The following is a 22,070-nucleotide window of genomic DNA, read 5'->3' on the forward strand; positions in this document are numbered from 1 at the left end:
GTCTGTTGCCAATCTAATGTTTCTACCATTGTAGGTTACATATCTCTTCTCCCGAGCTGCTTTCAGGATTTTCTCTTTGTCTCTGAGACTCGTAAGTTTTACTCTTAGATGTCGGGGTGTTGACCTATTTTTATTGATTTTGAGAGGGGTTCTCTGTGCTTCCTGGATTTTGATGCCTGTTTCCTTCCCCAAATTAGGGAAGTTCTCTGCTATAATTTGCTCCATTATACCTTCTGCCCCTCTCTCTCTTTCTTCTTCTTCTGGGATCCCAATTATTCTAATGTTGTTTCGTCTTATGGTATCGTTTATCTCTCGAATTCTGCCCTCGTGATCCAGTAGTTGTTTATCTCTCTTTTTCTCAGCTTCTTTATTTGCCATCATTTGGTCTTCTATCTCACTGATTCTTTCTTCTGCCTCATTTATCCTAGCAGTTAGCGCCCCCATATTTGATTGCACCTCATTGATAGCCTTTTTGATTTCTACTTGGTTCGATTTTAGTTCTTTTACTTCTCCAGAAAGGGTTTCTCTAATAACTTCCATGTTTTTTTCAAGCCCAGCTAGTATCTTTAAAGTGATGATTCTGAACTCTAGATCTGACATCGTACTAATGTCCGTATTGAGTAGGTCCCTGGCAGTCGGTACTACCTCTTGTTCTTTTTGTTGAGGTGATTTTTTCCGTCTTGTCATTTTGTGCAGAGGAGAATAGATTAATGAGAGAACAAAATGCTAGCAGGGTAACAACGTCCCAAGAAAATATACTCTAAACAAATCAGAAAAGACCTGAAGCAGTGGGAAAAGAAAGGGAAAGAGAGAAAAAAGAAAAGGAAAGAAAAAAAGAAAAAAGAAAAAGATAAAGATAAAAACAAACAAAAGCAGAACAAAACAAAACAAAACAAAAACAGAATGTGATCAAATATGATCAGGCTGGATTATAGATCAGTGCCACACACTAGATTTTGGGTGTATTTTGGTCTGTTAAAAGAAAGTCCCTCCCAAAATTTTAAAGAAAGAAAAACTTATATATGTACAAAAATAAGGGTTGATATGATGAAGGGATGGAATATGATTGTAAAGATGGAAATTATAAAAAATTTTAAAAAAGGATTTGATAAGTTGTTTGAAAAAAGAAAGAAGAGGATTAAAAAAAAAAAGAAAGAAAGAAAAAAGGGAGAGAATGTGATCAGGCAGGGGAGTAGAAAAAAACCATACACTAGAGATTTAGAGTATATTTTGATCTGTTAGAAGAAACTATCTCAAGATTTTAAAGAGAGAACAACTTATATATATATGCCAAAAATACGGGTAACTACTATGAAGGGATAGAATATGACTTCCAGAAAGTGGTCGCTTTTCTGTTCAGAGAGTTGTTGCTATTCTTTTCTTCGATCTCCTGTTGAGTTTGTAGGTGTTCAGAATGGTTTGATCCCTATCCAGCTGAATTCCTGAGAGGAGACGAAATCCAGGTCTCCTACTCCTCCGCCATCTTGCTCCCGCCTTGGGTCTTACATTTAAATCTTTAATCTGTTTTCAGTTGATTTTTGAGTATGGTGTAAGGGTAAATATTTAGTCTTTTCCATGTGTATATCCAGTTATCCAAATTCCATTTATTAAAGAAACTATCGTTTCCCCATTATCTGTGCTTGGCACCTTTGTGATAAATTAATTGGCCATGTATTTATGGGTTTATTTCTGGGGTCTCTATTCTGTTCCACAGATTTATATGTCCGTTTTTATGCCAGTGCCTTACTATTTTGATTACCATAGCTTTGTAATATAGTTTGAAGTCAGGAAGTGTGATGCCTCCAGCTTTGCTCTTCTTTCTCAAGATTGCTTTAGCTCTTCATGGTCTTTTGTGGTTCCAATGAATTTTAGGATTGTTTCCTTTATTTTTGTGAAAAGTGCCGTGGAAATTTTGGTAGGTGCTGCATTGAATCTGTAGATGGTTTTGTGTAGTATGGACATTTTAATGATAGTAATTCTTCTAATCCATGAACATGGGATATTTTTCCATTTATTTGTGTCTTCAATTTATTTTGTGTCTTGCAGGTTTTGGTGTACAGATCTTTCACCTACTTGGTTAAATTAATCGTAAATATTTTTTTCTTTTTGATGGTATTGTAAAAAGATTGTTTTGTTAATTTCTGTATCTAACAGTTCATTGTTAGTTTAAGAAATGTTCCTCCCTAATGACTTCCACAACCCTAAAAATCTCCTCTAACCGTAACTCATTCCCCTCTCTGGACTATGAGCCCAATTAAGTAATCCAAACCCTATAATGTTCCTTCCTCCCTGTTTCTCAATAAAAGATCTTTATCTCTGAAAAAAAAAAAAGAGAAATAAAACCTATTTTTTGTGTATTGATTTTGTATCTTGCAACTTTAAGAGGTTTATCAGTTCTGAAAATTATTTGGTGGAGGCTTTATGGTTTTCTTTCTTTTTTTTTTTTAAGATTCTATTTATTTATTAGAGAGAGAGCATGCACACGAGAGAGAGAGAGAAAGAGCAGGATCAGGGGGATAGGGAGAAGTAGACTCCCCGCCAAGCAGAGAACCTGATGTGGGACTCGATCCCAGGATCTTGGGATCATGACCTGAGTGAAAGGCAGACGCTTAATGGATTGAGCCGCCCAGGCACCCCTGTGGTTTTCTGTATATAAGATCATGTCGTATGCAAAAGAATTTCAACTTCTTCCTTTCCAATTTGGATGTCTTTATTTCTTTTCTTGCCTAGTTGCTCTGGCTAGGACTTCTATTTGAATAGAAGGGGTGAGAGTTGGTATCCTTGTTTTCTTACTGATCTTAGAGGTAAAGCTTTCATTGAGTATGATGGCCTTTATTATGTTGAAGTATATTCTATCTATACCTGATTTGTTGAGAGTTTTTATTATAAGCTGTTGAATTTTGCCAAATGTTTTTTCTACATTTATTGAGATGATCATATGATTTTATCCTTCATTCTGCTAATGTGTGTATCACACTGATTTTTTATGTTGAACTATCCTTGCATTTGATAGATAAATCCCACTTAATAACAGTGTATGATTCTTTTAATGTTCTATTGAATTTGGTTTGCTAGTATTTCATTGAGAACTTTTCTGCATCTGTGTTCCTCAGGATACTGGCCTTTTTCTTTTTTCTTTTCTTTTTCTTTTTCTTTTCTTTTTTCTTTTCTTTTCCTTTCCTTTTCTTTTCTTTTCTTTTCTTTTCTTTTCTTTTCTTTTCTTTTCTTTTCTTTTTTTCTTTTCGTCTCCTTGTCTGGCTTTGGAATCAAGGTAATGCTGACTTTGTAAAATGAGTTTGGAAGTGTTCCTTCTTCTTCAATTTTTTGGAAGACCCTGGGAATGATTTTTCTTTAAGTCGTTGGTAGAATCCATCAGTGAAACCATCTGTTTGTTGAGAGGTTTTAAGTTTCTGATTTAATTTTCTTAGTCATAATTAGTTTGTTCAGATTTTCTACTTATGATTCTGTCTTGTCAGGTATATGTTTCTAGGAATCTTTCCATTTCTTTTAGGTTAACCAATTTGTTGGTATGTAATTCTTCATAGTAGTCTCTTATGATCCTTTGTATTTTTATGGTATCAGTTGTAGTGCCTCCTCTTTCATTTTTTATTTTATTTATTTGATTCTCTTAATTAGTCTGGCTAAAGGTTTTTCAATTTTGCTTATGTTTTCAAATAGTAGCTAGGTCTTAATTTCATTGATCTTTTCTATTGTTTTCTAGCATCTATTTCATTTATTTCTCTCTAATCTTTATATATCCTTCCTTCTGCTAATTTTGGGCTTACCTCATTATTTTTATAGTTCCTTCAGGTATAAAGTTAGGTTGTTCTTTTGAGTTTTTTTTCTCATAGGCATTTATCATCATAAATTTCCATCTTAGAGCTATTTTTTTCTGCATCCTATAAGTGTTGGTATGTTGTGTTTCCATTTCCATTTGTTTTGAGTTATTTTTTTAACTTCTCTTTTGATTTCTTCTTTGGCCAATTGGTTGTTCAGGAATGTGTTAATTTCCACATATTTGTGAATTTATAGCTTTCTTCCTGTTATTAATTTCTAGCTTCATATCATTTTGGTTAGAAAAGATAATTGGTATGATATCAGTTTTCTTGAGTTTAAGACTTGTTTTGTTGCCTGACATTTTATCTACCCTGAAAATAACCTGTGTGTGTTTGAAAAGAATGTGTATTATGTGGTTATTGGATGGAATATTCTCTATATGTCTGTCAGCTCCATTTGGTCTAAAGTATAATTTAAGCCTAATAATTTTTTATTAATTTTCTGGATCTATCCATTGTTGAAAGGGGGTATTGAAATCCCTTGCTGCTTTTTTTTCTTTTTGTATTGTTGTCTATTTCTCCCTTCAGATGTGTTATTTGTTTAATATATTTAGATGTTCTTGGTTTTGTTTTGTTTTGTTTTAGATTTTATTTATTTATTTGACACAGAGAGAGAGAGAGCACAAGTAGGCAGAGCAGCAGGCAGAGGGAGAAGCAGAAGCAGGCTCTCTGCTGAGCAGGGAGCGCAATGTGGGGCTCGATCCCAGGACCCTGGGATCATGACCTGAGCTGAAGGCAGTCGCTTAACCAACTGAGCCACCCAGGCGCCCTAGATGTTCTGTTTTTTTGGGTGTGTATATGTTTCCAATTGTTTTATCTTCATGATGAATTAACCCCTTTGTCATTATATAATCATCTTCCTTGACTCTTGTTTGTGACTTGAAATCTAATTTGTAATGATGTAAGTATAGCTAACTTGGCTCTCTTTTGCTTTACATTTGCAGGGAATGTATGTTATTTCTTTCCTTTGAGCCCAAGTTTATCCTTAAAGGTGAAGTGAGTTTCTTGTAGACAGCATGCAGTTGGGTTATATTTTTTAGTTCATTCAGCAACTATATGCCTTTTGGTTGGAGAATTTAACCTATTTACATTTCATTATTAATAGGTGAGGACTTACTAATATTATCTTGTTAATTGTTTTCTGGCTCTTTTTTAGTTCCTTTGTCTTTTCCTTTTTCTCTTGTGTTCATTTGTGAATTGATGATTTTCCAAAATGGTATGGTTTGATTTCCTTCTCTTTACCTTTTGAGTATCTGTTGTAGGTTTTTTTTTTTGTGGTTGCCACAAAAGAGGCTTACATAACACCTTTTAACAGTCTGTTTTGTGCTGATAATATTTGGATTTCGATCCCATATAAAAGTTATACCCTTTCACTCCTACCCACATTTTATATTTTTGATGTTGCAGTTTACATCTTCTTCTATTGTATGTTCTTTAAGAAATTATTGTAGCTGTAGTTATTTTTAATACTTTTGTTCTTCACTGTTTACTAGAATCAATTGATTAATATGCTGCCATATTACAGTTTTGGAGAAGTCAGAAGTTAAGTATAAACTTACCTTTATGAGTGTTTTATTTTTTTATTATATGTTTTTTATGTTACTAATTAGTGTCTTTTCATTTTAGCATGAAGAACTTCTTTCAGCATTTCTTATAAGGCACTTAGTTGTGATGAACTCTCTCAGCTTTTGTTTGTCTTGGAAACTTTTTATCTCTTTATTTTAGAAGGGCGTCTTTGCCAGGTGAAGTATTCTTAGTTGGCAATTTTTTTCTTTCAGTACTTTGAATGTATCATCCCACTCTCTCCTGGCCTGCAAGGTTTCTGCTGAATTCTGCTGATAGCCTTATGGGGGTTACCTTGTAAGTTACAAACTTTTTTTCTCTTGTTGCTTTTGAAATTCTCTTTGTCTTTGATTTTAGTCAGTTTCATTATAATTTGTCTTTGAGGTGATCTTTTCGGTTGAATGTTTTTGGGGACCTGGCTTCATGAACCTGAATATTCACATCTCTTCCCAGATTTGGGAACTTCTCAGCCATTATTTCTTTAAATCAGATTTCTGTCCCTTTTTTTCTCCTTCCTCCTTCTGGAACTGCAGTAATACGTAGATTGTGTCCCTTGATGGTATCCCATAATTCACATAGAATTTCTCTACTCTTTTTCATTCATTTTTCTTTGTTCTCTTCTGGCTAGATAATGTCAAAGTTCCTATCTTTAATCTCGCTGATTCTTTCTTCTGCTGATCGAGTCTGCTTTTAGTACTCTATTTTACATTTTTCATTTAATTCATTGTAATCTTCAGCTCCAGAATTTCTGTTTTCTTTTTATGATTTCTATGTATGTATTAAACTTCTCATTTTGTTTGTGTATTGTTTTCCTGATTTTGTTTAATGGTCTTTCTGGGTTTTCTTATAACTCCTTGAGCTTTTAAAAAACAACTACTTTGAATCATTTATTGGGCAAATCACAGATCTGTTTCTTTGGGCTTGGTTACTAGAAAAAAATGTATTCCTTTGGTGGTATCACAGTTCCTTTATTTTTCATGTTCTTGAAATCTTGCATTGTTTTTTTGCATTTGAAGAAGGAATCACTTCCTCCATTTTTACTTCCTCTCTTTGGTAGAGGAATAACTTATTTCAGCCATATTGGGTATTCTGAGGTTATCTTAGACCTTTCCTTTGGATGCACCTGCTCCACACTTCTTGTTCCTTTTTGGAATGGAATCCTTAAGATTGTATGCTTTCTCTCAATCCCACAAAATCAGTCCAATTGCTAACAGTCTCTTGTTTGCTTTACCTAAAGCAGTGCTGAATGCTCAAGTTTCTGTGCTTTCTCCCAGTCCCAGAGTTGGGTGGCTTTCTGCGTGTGCTCAGTAACCATCTGCAAAGGGTTATATTTGTCATTGCACAAGGAGCTGGCCATGGAGTTGAGGAGTAGCTGGGGGAGGTGTGCAGTTTGTTGGGGGTGCCTGTGGGCCAGTTGGGAAGATTTGCAGGTGAGGTGTCCCCATTGGCTCATGGACAGGCTTCTTGATGGAGTCCGTAAAGTGATTAGTAGGATCCTTTGATGTCTTTTGAGAGTCCTGGTTGCTCTCCTTCTATCCCCTTCTTACCCTCCAGTTGTGTAGTACACCTCAGTATTCTGGATGAGGTGAGAAAGAAGTGGGCCTCTTCAGCAGCATCCTACAAAGCTGGGGAAAGCCTGGTGGTCAGATGCTCTCACTTTCCACCATGGGAGAAATCACAGGTCAAGGAGGTCTCTCTTGGCACTGAGCTGGGCTGCCTTGTGGGAGGGATAATGCAGGTAAAGTAAAATTGTTCTTCTTACCCTCTTCAGTGCATCCAGTCTCAGATTTTTTTTTTTTTCTCCAACATTGTGCTGGAATTTTTCCACTGGACTCCTGAACTTCCACAAGGTCATTCTTGTCTGTGGTTGATTGTTAAAATCAGTTTTCTTTGGTGGGGAAAATGGTACAAAACTCCTACTCTTCCATTTTGCTTATGTTACCTCTCTGTGATTTTGTTGATTTTTTTTCCCGAGAGTCTTATTTTAGTCATGAATTGGTGTTGAAGTTTGTCATATGCATGAATACGATATGTGTTTTCATCATTAGATTTAATATGGTAGATTACATTGATTGATTTTTGAATTTGAAATGTCTTGCATCCTAAAATAAACCTCATGGTGCATAAATCTTATATATTGCTGAATTCTACTTGATAACATTTTGTTAAGGATTTTTACATCTATATTCATGAGGGATATTAGTCTATAGTTTTCTTTTTTATACTGTCTTTGATTTTCATATCAGAGTAATACTGGTTTCATAACGTGAATTGAGAAATGTTTTTTTTCTCTTATTTTATGGTAGTGATTGCGTAGTAGTAGTGTTCATTCTTCAATCATTTGATAGAATGAAGCAGTGAAGACATCTGGGTCTGAAGATTTTTTTTCTTAGGAGTTTTAAAATATGAATTCAATTTCCTTAATGGTCATAGGGCTATTCAAGCTATTCAAATTACAGTTGATCCTTGAATAACATGGGTTTGACCTGCGTGGGTCCACTTCTGTGCAGATTTGTGATACATACAATACAGTACTATAAATTTATTTTCTCTTCCTTATGATTTTTTAAATATATTTTCTCTAGCTTTACTTTATTGTAAGAATAGACTATATAATACATATAACATTAAATATAGGTGTTAATTGACTGTTTATGTTATCAGTAAGGTTTCTGGTCAACAGTAGGCTATTAGTAGTTAAGTTTTTGAGAATTCAGAAGTTAATCATGGATTTTTGACTATATGGGGGGATTGGTACCCCTAGCCCTGTATTGTTCAAGAATCAACTGTATGCGTTTTGTATTGGCTGAGTTATGGTAGTTTGTATTTTATTTATTTTTAAATTTAATTTAATTTTATTATGTTATGTTAGTCACCATACAATACATCATTAGTTTTTGATGTAGTGATCCATGATTCATTGTTTTCGTATAACACCCAGTGCTCCATGCAGTACGTGCCCTCCTTAATACCCATCACTGGGCTATGGAACTGGTCAGTTTCATGTATGTCATCTATTTATTTGCATACAGCTTTTGAAATATTCCTTTAATATCCTTTTAATGAATGTGTAATATCCTGTTTCATTCCTGATATTGATAACTTGTGTCTTATCTGTTTTTTCCTTTGTTAGTCTTGGTAGAAATTAGTCAGTTCTGTTTTTTTTTTTTTTGTATTTAATTTTATTATATTATGTTAGTCACCATACAGTACATCATTAGTTTTTGATGTAGTGATCCACGATCCATTGTTTTCGTATAACACCCAGTGTTCCATGCAGTACGTGCCCTCATTAATACCCATCACCGGGCTAACCAATCCCCCCTCCCCCCTCCCCTCTAGAACCCTGTTTGTTTCTCAGGTCCATAGTCTCTCATGGTTCATCTCTCCCTCCAATCCCCCCCCCATTTTTCCCTTCCTTCTCCTAATGTCCTCCATGTTATTCCTTATGTTCCACAAATAAGTGAAACCGTATGGTAATTGACTTTCTCTGCTTGACTTATTTCGCTTAGCATCATCTCCTCCAGTCCCATCCATGTTGATGTAAAAGTTGGGTATTCATCTTTTCTGATGGCTGAGTAATATTCCATTGTATATATGGACCACATCTGCTTTATCCATTCATCTGTTGAAGGGCATCTCGGCTCTTTCCACGGTTTGGCTATTGCGGACATTGCTGCTATGAACATTGGGGTGCATATGGCCCTTCTTTTCACTACATCTGTGTCTTTGGGGTAAATACCCAGTAGTGCAATAGCTGGGTCATAGGGTAGCTCTATTTTTAAATTTTTGAGGAACCTCCACACTGTTTTCCAAAGTGGCTGTACCAACTTGCATTCCCACCAACAGTGGAAGAGGGTTCCCCTTTCTCTACAACCTCTCCAACATTTGTTGTTTCTTTCCCTGTCCATTTTGGCCATTCTAACTGGTGTAAGGTGGTATCTCAGTGTGGTTTTGATTTGGATTTCCCTGATGGCTAATGATGATGAACATTTTTTCATGTGTCTCTTAGCCATTTGTATGTCTTCTTCAGAGAAGTGTCTTTTCATATCTTCTGCCCACTTTTTGACTTGATTATTTGTTTTTTGGGTGTTGAGTTTGAGAAGTTCTTTATAGATCTTGGATACCAGCCCTTTATCTGTAGTGTCATTTGCAAATATCTTCTCCCATTCTGTGGGTTGCCTCTTTGTTTTGTTGACTGTTTCCTTTGCTGTGCAGAAACTTTTTATCTTGATGAAGTCCCAAAAGTTCATTTTTGCTTTTGTTTCACTAGCTTTTGGAGATGTATCTTGAAAGAAGTTGCTGTGGGCGATGTCAAAGAGGTTCCTGCCTATGTTCTCCTCTAGGATTTTGATGGATTCCTGTCTCACATTGAGGTCTTTCATCCACTTTGAGTTTATCTTTGTGAGTGGTGTTAGAGAATGGTCGAGTTTCATTCTTCTGCATGTGGCTGTCCAATTTTCCCAGCACCATTTATTGAAGAGACTGTCTTTTTTCCATTGCATGTTTTTTCCTGCTTTGTCAAAGATTATTTGACCATAGAGTTGAGGGTCCATATCTGGGTTCTCTATTCTGTTCCATTGGTCTGTATGTCTGTTTTTGTGCCAGTACCATGCTGTCTTGGTGATCACAACTTTGTAATATAGCTTGAAATCGGGCAACGTGATGCCCCCAGCTTTGTTTTTCTTTTTCAACATTTCCTTGGCGATTCGGGGTCTTTTCTGATTCCATGCAAATTTTAGGATTGTTTGTTCCAGCACTTTGAAAAATGTCATTCGAATTTTGATCGGGATGGCATTGAAGGTATAGATTGCTCTGGGTAGCATAGACATTTTAACAATGTTTATTCTTCCGATCCATGAGCATGGAATATTTTTCCATCTTTTTGTGTCTTCTTCAATTTCTTTCATGAGTGTTTTGTAGTTCCTAGAGTATAGATCCTTTACCTCTTTGGTTAGGTTTATTCTGAGGTATCTTATGGTTTTTGGTGCTATTGTAAATGGAATCGTTTCTTTAATTTCTCTTTCTACAGTTGCATTGTTAGTGTATAAGAAAGCAACTGATTTCTGTGCATTGATTTTGTATCCTGCCACATTACTGAATTGCTGGATGAGTTCTAGTAATTTGGGGGTGGAGTCTTTTGGGTTTTCCACATAAAATATCATGTCGTCTGCGAAAAGAGAGTTTGACTTCTTCTTTGCCAATTTGAATACCTTTTATTTCTTTTTGTTGTCTGATTGCTGTTGCTAGGACTTCTAGTACTATGTTGAACAATAGTGGTGAGAGTGGGCACCCTTGACGTGTTCCTGATCTTAAGGGAAAGGCTCTCAGCTTTTCCCCATTGAGGATGATATTCGCTGTGGGTTTTTCATAGATGGATTTTATGAGCTTGAGGAATGTTCCCTCTATCCCCATACTCTGGAGAGTTTTAATCAGGAAAGGATGTTGTATTTTCTCAAATCCTTTTTCTGCATCAATTGAGAGGACCATATGGTTCTTCTCCCTCCTCTTATTAATGTGTTCTATCACATTGATTGATTTGCGAATGTTGAACCACCCTTGCATCCTGGGGATAAATCCCACTTGGTCGTGGTGGATGATCCTTTTAATGTATTGTTGGATCCTATTAGCTAGGATTTTGTTGAGGGTTTTGGAATCCATATTCATCAGGGATATCGGTCTGAAATTCTCCTTTTTGATGGGGTCTTTGCCTGGTTTGGGGATTAAGGTAATGCTGGCCTCATAGAATGAGTTTGGAAGTTTTCCTTCTGTTTCTGTTTTTTGAAACAGCTTCAATAGAATAGGTATTATTTCTTATTTGAATGTTTAAAGGTAGAATTCCCCAGGGAATCCATCAGGCCCTGGACTCTTGTTTTTTGGGAGGTTTTTGATCACTGCTTCAATCTCGTTACTGGTTATTGGCCTATTCAGGTTGTCAATTTCTTCCTGTTTCAGTCTTGGCAGCTTATAGGTTTCCAGGAAGGCCTCCATTTCATCCAGATTGCTCAGTTTATTGGCATACAGCTGTTGATAATAATTTCTAGTAATTATTTCTATTTCCTTGGTGTTAGTCGTGATCTCTCCCCTTTCATTCTTAATTTTATTAATTTGGGTCCTTTCTCTTTTCTTTTGGATAAGTCTGGCCAGTGGTTTATCGATCTTATTAATTCTTTCAAAGAACCAACTTCTAGTTTCGTTGATCTGATCTACTGTGTTTCTGGTTTGTAATTCATTGATTTCTGCTCTAATTTAATTATTTCTCTTCTAATGCGTGGCTTAGGCGTCGTTTGTTGCTTTTTCTCTAGTTCTTTAAGGTGTAGAGTTAGTTGGTGAATTCAGGATTTTTCTATTTTTTTGAGTGAGGCTTGGATGGCTATGTATTTCCCCCTTAGGACCGCCTTTGCAGTATCCCATAGGTTTTGGACCGATGTGTTTTCATTCTCATTGATTTCCATGAATTGTTTAAGTTCTTCTTTGATTTCCTGTTTGACCCAAACATTCTTGAGCAGAGTGGTCTTTAGCTTCCAAGTGTTTGAATTTCTGCCAAATTTTTTCTTGTGATTGAGTTCCGGTTTTAGAGCATTGTGGTCTGAGAATCAGCAGGGAATAATCTCAATCTTTTGGTATCGGTTGAGACCTGATTTGTGACCCAGTATATGGTCTATTCTGGAGAAAGTTCCATGTGCGCTCGAGAAGAATGAGTATTCTGTTGTTTTAGGGTGGAATGTTCTGTAAATATCTATGAGGTCCATCTGGTCCAGGGTATCATTCAAAGCTCTTGTTTCCTTGTTGATTTTCTGCTTAGATGATCTGTCCATTGCTGAGAGTGGAGTCTTGAGGTCTCCTACAATTAACGTATTGTTATCAATATGACTCTTTATTTTGGTTAACAGTTGGCTTATGTAGATGGCTGCTCCCATGTTGGGGGCATAGATATTTACAATTGTTAGATCTTCTTGTGGGATAGACCCTTTAAGAATGATATAGTGTCCTTTTGTGTCTCATTACTGACTTTAGTTTAAAATCTTATTTGTCTGATATAAGAATTGCTACCCCAGCTTTCTTTTGAGGTCCGCTGGCATGGAAGATGGATCTCCATCCCTTCACTTTCAGTCTGGATGTATCTTTAGGTTCAAAATGAGTCTCTTGTAGACAGCATATGGATGGGTCCTGTCTTTTTATCCAGTCTGCAACCCTGTGCCGTTTTATGGGAGCGTTTAGGCCATTCACATTGAGAGTGATTGTTGAAAGATATGAAATAATTGTCATCATGTTGCCTGTGAAGACGTTGTTTTTATAGATTGTCCCTGTAAATTTCTGTTGTATATCACTCTTGGGGTCTTTCTCCTTTTATAGAACCCCCCTTAATATTTCTTGCAGGGCCGGCTTAGTGGTCACATATTCTTTCAGCTTCTGCCGGTCGTGGAAGCTCTGCATCGCTCCATCCATTCTAAATGAGGGCCTTGCCGGATAAAGTATTCTTGGCTGCATGTTCTTCTCATTTAGTACTCTGAATATATCTTGCCAGGCCTTTCTGTCTTGCCAGGTCTCTGTGGATAGGTCTGACGTTATTCTGATGTTCCTCCCTCTGTACGTAAGGAATCTCTTTCCCCTAACTGCCCTTAGGATGGTTTCCTTGGTTCTAAGATTTGCAAGTTTTACTATTACATGCCGGGGTGTTGGCCTGTTTTCCTTGATCTTAGGAGGGGTCCTCTCTGCCTCTAGGACTCGAATGTTTGTTTCATTCCCCAGATTAGGGAAGTTCTCAGCTACGATTTGCTCAAATACATCTTCTAGCCCTCTCTCTCTCTCCACTCCCTCCGGGATTCCAATTATTCTGACATTGGAACGCCTCATGGTGTCACTTATTTCTCTGATTCTATTTTCATGGATTCTGAGTTGTTTTTCCCTGGCCTCCTCTTTTCCCTTTTTATCTATTATACTGTCTTCCAGATTGGTTATTCTCTCTTCTGCCTCAGTTACCCTAGCTGTTAGATTATCTAGATTGGATTGGATCTCACTGATAGCATTTTTAAGTTCTGCCAATTCCCCTTTTATTTCTGCCCTTAGAGACTCTATGTTGCCATTAATGGATTTCTCCTTTCTAGCCATTGTCTTCACAATTGCTAGCCTGAATTCCATCTCTGACATCTTGGTTATGTCTGCATCCATTTGTAAATCTGCAGCATAAGTCATAATCTCTGAGTCTTTTCTGTTTTGGGGGCTCCTCCTCCTAGTCATTCTGTTGATGGTGTTTGAGGGAATGTATAGAGTCCAAATTATTGACCAGAACCCAAGCAAGATGCACCTGTTTTCTTGGGACCTTAGGGTTGCTGGCCTCTTGTTTTCCCCGCCTGTCTTCTGTGGGAGGGGCCTGCTGCGCTGTTACTCAGGCAACTCTGTTTGGGCGGAGTTGCCCTGCATCCCTGTGGCAGGGGATGGGCTCAGTGGGAATCAGTCTTTGGGGCTTTTGTTCTCTGGCGCCTTTCCCTGGCGGCTTTCCGCGTCTCTTCCGCGAGTCAGAGCAGAAGAGACCGTTTCCAACCCTTTGCCTCAGAGCAGAGAGACCGCAGTCTGTTCTTCAGTGAGCTCTCCAGGCCACACCGTCTCCGTTTCTGTCTGTGCTGCTATAAACTGCAGCGTCCTGGGTTGTGGGCCCCTCCGCAGCGCTCCCAGTCCTGCCTCTCGGTCGGGGCACGTCTCTGCCCTTTGTGCTTCTAAAACCGCCAGCCGCTCCCAATTCGGGCTTGCAACTCCACCGCTTGGGGTTCCCACCCCGGGGGTTGCAGTTCACCGGCGCGACCCCAGCACACCGGGTTTCCGTCTCGGAGGCTGCAGTTTGCGTGCGCGTGACCGTCACTCCGGTTTCTGTCTGGGGGGGCTGCAGTTCGCGTGTGCGCGACCCCTCCGCTCTAGGTTTCCACCCCGGGGGCTGCCCTAAAGCCCTTTCCCTGCCGCTAAGGGTCTGCGAGTCTGTGCCCCGTCCGCAGCGCGCGAGGCTGTCACTCACCGGCAGTGTAGGATCCCCACGTCCAGGCACCCTCCCGCTGCCGTTTATTCTCCGATATCTGCCCGCAGGATCATGGCTCTCCGCTTCCTACCTCAAAACCAACCGCCTGCGATATTCTGTTTGTAGAGATCCAGATCTTCTTACATCTCAGGCTGGTTTCGTGGGTGCTCAGAGTGGTCTGGTAGTCATCCAGCTCAATTCCGGGGACCAGTTGAAATAGGGTCCCCTACTCCTCCGCCATCTTTCCCCTTTCAGTTCTGTTTTTTAAAAAAAGATTTTATTTATTTGACAGAGAGAGAACACAAGCAGGGGGAGTGGCAGAGGGAGAGGTAGAGGCAGACTCCCCGCTGAGCAGGGAGCCTGACTTGGGGCTCCATCCCAGGACCCTGGGATCATGACCTGAGCTGAAGGCAGACACTTAACTGACTGAGCCACCCAGGCATCCCTAGTCAGTTCTATTGATCTTTCCAAAGACGAGCTTTATATTTCTTTTATTGTTTTTCTTGTTTTAAATTTTGTTGATTTCTACTCTTTTTGTTCTTTATGCTTGCTTTGGTTTTATTTTGCTCGTCTAATTTCTTGAAGAGAGAGCTTAGATTATTGATTTGCAATTTCCCTTTTTATTTTATTTTTAAAGTTTAAAAAAAAAATTATTTATCTTTTTAAGTAGGTTCCATGCCCAACATGGGGCTTGAACTCACAACCCTAAGATCAAGAGTCGCATGCTTTATTGACTGAGCCAGGTGGCCCATGCAGTTTTCCTTTTTAATAACATAAGCATCTGTCTTTCTCTGACTGGCTTATTTCACTTAGCATAATACACTTTAGTTCCATCCATGTTGTTGCAAATGATAAGATTTCATTCTTTTTGATGTCTGAGTAATATGCCATTATATATATACATATACCACATCTTTTTTTTTTTTTTTGAAGATTTTATTAGAGAATGTGTGTGCATGCATACGAGGGGGGGAAGGGAAGGGACATTTGGGAAGGGGAGGGACAAGCAGACTCCATACTGAGTATGGAGTCGACGCAGGGCTTAATCTCACGACCCTGAGGTTATGACCTGAGCCAAAACCAAGAGTCGGATGCTTAAGCTTAAGCAACTGAGCTACCCAAGTGCCCTCACATCTTTATCTGTTTCTAGCTGGTGAACATTTGGGCGCTTTCCCTAATTTGGCTATCGTTGATAATGATAATGATAATAATTGAGCTGTTGATAATGCTGCATAAACATTAGGGTGTATGTATCCCTTTGAATCAGTAGTTTTGTATCCTTTGGGTAATTACCTAGTTAGTGCAACTACTGGATCGTAGGGTAGTTCTATTTTTAACTTTTTGAGGAACTTCCATACTGTTTTGCAGAGTGGCCGCACCAGTTTGCATTCCCAAAAAACAGTGTAAGAGTTTTCCCCTTTCTCCATATCCTTGCCAACATCTGTTGTTTCCTGTGTTGTTAATTTTAGCCATTCTGACTCATATGTGGAATTTAAGAAACAAAACTGATGAACATAGGGTAAAGGAAAAAAAAAGAGGGACGCAAACCATAAGAGACTTGTAACTATAGAGAACAAACTGAGGGTTGATGAGGGGAGGTAGGCAGGGGATGGGCTAAATGGTTGATGGGTATCAAGGAGGGGTGATGAGCACTGGGTGTTATATGTAAGTGAGGAATCACTAAATTATTCTCCTGAAACCAATATTACACTATATGTTAACTAACTAGAATTTAAATAAAGACTTGAAACAATAAAAAATAATATATGCATTTAATGCCAGTAATTTCCCTTTCAGCATTTCTTTATCTGTGTCCTCGAATTTTGATATATTGTATTGTCATTTTAATTCAGTTCAGTGTAATTTTTTTATTTACTCTGAAAAGTCCTCTTTGATGCATGGATTATTTAGAAATATGTTGTTTTATATCCAAGCATTTACAGATTTTTCTTATGTTATTTTTATGTGATTGATTTCCAGTTCGATTTCACTGTGGTTAAGAGAGCATTCTGTTTATGATTTTGATTGTTTTAAATTTGTTGACATTTGTGGTTTTGCCCAGGATATGATTTATCTTGGTATATGTCCTGTGGGCACTTGAAAAGAATGTATATCTGCTTTTGTTGAGTGGAGTGTTCTGTATTCACAGAACTAGATCATTAGATCCTATTGGTCGATGGTGGTGTTGAGTTCTTTATCATTGCTCTTTTTCTGTTTAGTTGTTCTGTAAGTCTCTAATTGTGAATTTATTTTTATTTGTCTATTTTTATTTCTGTGAGTTTCACTTCAATATATTCTGTTGTTCAGTGCATATACATTTATGATTGCTATGTTTTCTTGGTGGTTGACTTTGTGTCATTATATAATGTCCCTTTTTGTATCTGATAATTTTCTTTGTTCTAGAGTCTACTTTATCTAATACTAACTCTTACTTTCTTTCCATTAATTTTTGCATAACCTGTTTTTTCATGCTTTTACTTCTTATTTGTCTATGTCGTTATTTTTGTAATAGGTTTTTTTTCCCAAAACAAAACAAAACTTTATTTGCAATTGAAAACTTAAACAGAAAATCTTGGGTTCTTAATCTATGACATTTCCAAGGTCTCTTGATCAAAAAGGGCCACAGCAGGCAGGGAAGCAAACACAGGGGCCAATCCGGATTATCTTACTCAAGAGCGTCACCCAGAGCAAGGGAAGGCTTGATCAGTCTTGCCCTGGACTATATCTCCCCACGCTGTGAGATCACCATAGGCAGCTTGGGCTTACTTTTGGGGCCTGTGGGAACATTCTCAATCTTTTGCATCACTAGAAGTCCATCAGTGATTTTTCCAAACACTAAGTGCTTCCCATCCAGCCAAAAACATTTAGAACAGGTGATGAAGAACTGGCAGCCATTTGTACTGGGACCACTGTTTGCCATGGAAAGCAGGCCTGGAGCTGAGTGTCTTAAGTTTAAAATTTTCATCTGCAAATGGCCCTCAGTAAATACTGGCAACTCCAGTACCATCTCCATTAACAAAATCCCCACCCTGGATCATGAAATCCTTTATGACCCTGTGGAAGGTGCTCCCTTTGCATCCTATCAGAACCCCATCTTTTCTGAATTCTCCAGTGCAGAATTGCCTAAAATTCTCTGCCGTCTTAGGCACAACATATGCAAAGAGCTCGATCTTCATGCGGCCCACTTCCTGGCCACCAATGCTGACATCAAAGAACACCACGGGATTGACAGGGCTTGAATTTGCCACTGCCATGGCTCCGACCAGGAAGCAGAAACTGTATTGAGTTTTTTTTTTTTTAAAGAATTTATTTATTTGAGAGAGAGTGTGAATGCAGAAGGGAGGGGCAGAGGGAGAGAGAGAGAGAGAATCTCAAGCAGACTCCCTGCTAAGCGTGGAGCCTGACACTAAGATCATGACCTGAGCCAAATCAAGAATCAGATACTTAACCGTCTGAGCCACCCAGGCACCCCTCCATGTTGACTTTTAGTACATTCATACATTACCACTATCCAATTCCAAAATCTTTTCATCACCCCAAACATGAAACCTTATACCTATTCTCCTATCCCCCAGCCCTTGACAACTACTGTCTGTGTGGATTTGCCTATTCTGGATATTTCATATAAGTGAAATCACGTAATATGTGACCTTTTGTGACTGTCTTCTTTTACTCAGTATAATGTTTTCAAGATTCATTATTGATGTGGCATGTATCAGTACTTAACTGCTTTTCTGGCTGAATAACATCCCATTGTATAGACATACCATGGTATGTTTGTCTACTTATCAGTTGATGGAGACTTGAGTTTTTTCCACCTTTGGCCATTGTGAGTAGTGATGCTGGTTCTCTCTGATTTTAGTGAAAAATTCACTGTCATTTAAATATTTTTTTTTCACTAGAGGTAAGGCATTGTTTTCTCTTGCTACGCTACTTTTAAGATTTTTTTTTTTTTTTGCCTGTAGTATTTAGAAATGTAACTGTGTTGTGTCTTTATATGTGTTTCTTTGGATTATCCTGTTTGGGGTTTGCTCAGCTTCTTCAGTATGTTGGCTTGTCTTTTGCCAAATTTGGGAAGTTTTCTGTCATTTTTAAAATTTTATTTATTTATTTATTTATTTATTAATTAAAGATTATTTATTTATTTATTTATTTATTTGACAGAGAGAGACACAGCGAGAGAAGGAACACAAGCAGGGGGAGTGGGAGAGGGAGAAGCAGGCTTCCCGTGGAGCAGGGAGCCTGATGCGGGGCTTGATCCCAGGACCCTGAGATCATGACCTGAGCCGAAGGCAGTCGGTTAACCAACTGAGCCACCCAGGCGCCCTCATTTTTTTAATTTTAAATTTTATTAGACTTTATTTTTTAGAACACTTTTAGGTTTACAGAAGAGTTGTACAAAAAGTACAAGGAGCCTCTCCCAGTTTCTTCTCCTATTCACATTCTACATTAGTGTGGTGTGTTTGTTATATTTGGTGAACCAATATTTATGGACTATTAATATTATTTATAGTTTACATTAGGGTACACTCTTTGTGTTGTATAGTTTTATGGTTTTGACAAATGCGTAATGTTATGTATCTATCACTGCAGTGTCATAAGAATAATTTCATTGCCCTAAAAATACCCCATTCTCCACCTATTTATTCCTTTCCTCATTCTCTTAGAGTCTTGGCAACCACTGATCTTTTTACTGCCTCTTAAAGAATGCCATTTAGTTGGGATCATATAGATTGTAGCCTTTTCAGATTGGCTTCTTTCACTCAGCAACATGCAGTTAAGATTCCTCCATGTCTTTTCGTGGCTTGATAGCTCATTTCTTTTTTTTTAAGATTTTATTTTTTTAAAGTATCTCTGTACCCATGTGGAGCTTGAACCCACAGCCCTGAGATCAACAGTCGCACACTCTACCGAGGGAGCCAGCCAGGCACCCTGGCAGCTCATTTCTTTGTATTGCTGAATAATATTCCATTATCTGGATGGACTATAGGTTCTTTATTCATTCATCTACTGAGGGACATCTTGGTTGCTTCCAAGTTTTGACATTTACAGATAAAGCAATTATAAAAACATTTGTGTGCAGGTTTTTGTGTGGACATAAGTTTTCAGCTCACTTGGTAATTACCAAGGAGTGCAATTGCTAGGTTGTATGGTAAGAGTATGTTAGTTTTATAAGAAACTGCCAGACTCTCTTCCAATGTGGCTGTACCATTTTTGCATTCTCACCAGCAATGGATGAGAGTTCCGTTGCTCCATATTCTCACTAGGATTTATCCTATTCATATACATTCTAAGCCTTGCCCTTGTGTTTTTCTTCTCTCCTCCCAGGACTTGATGACAAGAATGTTAGATATTTTGTTGTTGTTGCCATAGTCATATAGGCCCCTGAGTCTCTATTCATTTTTTTTCAGTCTATTTTCTCTTTATTGTTTAGTCTCTCAACACTTCTGACATAAAAAATGTGGAGTTTTCCACACCAACAACCGATTCTACAACTGTCTGGATACCCACTGTTAGACCTCACATGTTAAGGGCTCAGTCCCACAAGACCACCTTCACTTCAGATGCCAATCTCAAGTCCTGGACTTCTTATACTTCTGATCAACCAGTTATAAATTGAGGGCTCCCATGTCCCCTTCTCATGTTTGATAATTTGCTAGAACAGCTCACAGAACTCAGGAAAACAACTTAATTACTATTTTCAGTTTATCATAAAGGATCCAACTTAGGAACGGCCAAATAGAAAAGATGCTTAGGGCAAGGTATATGGACCAGGACATGGAGCCTCTATGCCCCTTTTTGGCATTTCAACCTCACAGCAACTTCGTGTTCATTACCCTGGAAGCTCTCCAAACCTCATGGTTTGTTTTTATGGGAGTTACATTATGAAGGCATGATTTATTAAATCATTGTCCCTTGGTGATTAACTCATTCTCTAGCCCTTCTCCCCTCCCTGGTGTTGGAGAGTGGAGCTGAAATTTCCAACCCTCTAATCACATGGTTCCCCTGGCATCTCCCATTCTGAAGCTGTCTGGGGGCCCACCAAGGGTCAATTCATTAGCATACACCCCAGTACAGTTATCATGAATAACAAAGTTGATGCTTTTCCTATTCTTCTTATCCAGAAATCCCAAGAGTTTTAGAAACTCTTGTGTCAGGGATTTGGGGATGAAGAAATATGTATTATTGTATCACAATATCACAGTCAGTGTGTGTCATTTTAAATTTTTCTGATTTATGGCTCACTGCTTCTTTCCTCTGTCCCCTCCATTCTACTGTTAACCCCATCCAGCATCTTCTGTTTCTTTGTTGAAACATTTTGTTTTTTTGCTGAGACTGTCTTTTCTTTTTCTTGTTTCACACATATTTGTAATTACTCACTGAAATGTTTTTATGATGGCTCCTTTAAAATATGTCAGATAATTCTAACATCTTTATTTTCTTGGTGTTGGCATGTATTGTTTTTTTTTCCCATTCAATTTAAGATCTTCCTGGTTCTTGGTATGACAAGACCTGGACCTTTGGGTATTATGTTACGAGATACTACTTTTATTTAAACCTTTTGTTTTATCTGGCTTTTGTGACAGTGCTACTGTAGGGGAAGGACAGGATTTGCCTCATTACTGCCAAGTGGGGGTTGAGGTCCATGTTTCCCACTCAGCCTCTGTTGACACTGAATGGTGCAGGCTCCTTGTTACTGTTGAATAGGTGTAGGAATTCTAGCTTTCTAGTAGTCTTCCACTGATTATTCACTGGCTGGAAAGCATTGTAGAGCCTTCTGCTGTTCCCCATGTGGCCTCTGATACCACCAGGAGGAGGGTGGTGGCCTTGTTACTGCTGAACAATGGTGAAAGCCCCCACTCTCTCTTAGGCCTCTTCGGACACCATAGGGGAGTGATGGAGTCGTCTAATTCTGGTTAGGGGTAGAAGTTCGGGTAGTCTCCACTGCTACTCAGTGGTGGTGGTTTGTTATTGCCCACTTGGATAGAAGGTCTTGACTCCCAAGTAGGCCTTTTCAGCCACTATACCAGTGCAAGGTTTGAATGTGTTAATTATAGTCCAGTGAAGATGAAAGTCCAGTCTGTCCAGTTAGCCTTGCTTGTGTGGGTGAGAGTTGGGCCATAGCTTTTTTCTTTCTTTCTTTTTTGGTGGTTTGGAAGCAATATAGTGGTTATTACTAAGGTGTTTTCTTTGTTGACAGGCTGACTCTTTCCTGGTTCTTAAGCTAGAGAGAACAGTCTTTTTTTGTCTGTGCCTGTTGGTGTTTTCTTGGTTTCTAGCCTTTTCAGCTTCAAATAGCAGATGTATAAGGTAAAAGAAAATCTAGGGAATTCACCACTGTGTTCTTTCTTGCATCTCAGCGTCCCTAGTTAGTCTGCCTTTTTCTCTCTACCTTTCAGAATTTTCCTATTTTTTAAAAAATATTTATTTCTAGAGTTTTTTATATATGGTAATATATCTATGCTTTATGTATGATGATGTATGTGTGAAATATATATACATATATATCCACAGTTTTTCATTGTACTTAGCAGAAGGAATAGTGAAAAGTATGTCTCATTCATCTTCCTGGAAGCATATGCTAATCCTATGCCTTTTTAACTCTTTGCTATTCTTCCTTTATAGATAATGGGTTGTCATCATTTAGTTTTGATTGCATG

The 22,070-nt window shown here is 38.2% G+C and overlaps 1 protein-coding gene and 1 pseudogene across 4 annotated transcripts in view; one reads left to right on the top strand and one right to left on the bottom strand.

Moving 5' to 3' along the window:
• DOCK3 (dedicator of cytokinesis 3) overlaps positions 1–22,070 on the top strand; it is a 571,728-nt gene that overhangs the window by 177,283 nt on the left and 372,375 nt on the right. The window lies entirely within an intron of this gene.
• Positions 16,305–17,733, bottom strand: LOC116636595 (annotated as a pseudogene).

Source organism: Phoca vitulina, unplaced genomic scaffold, assembly GCF_004348235.1.
Source record: "Phoca vitulina isolate PV1807 unplaced genomic scaffold, GSC_HSeal_1.0 scaffold13, whole genome shotgun sequence".
Classification (NCBI taxonomy): domain Eukaryota; kingdom Metazoa; phylum Chordata; class Mammalia; order Carnivora; family Phocidae; genus Phoca; species Phoca vitulina.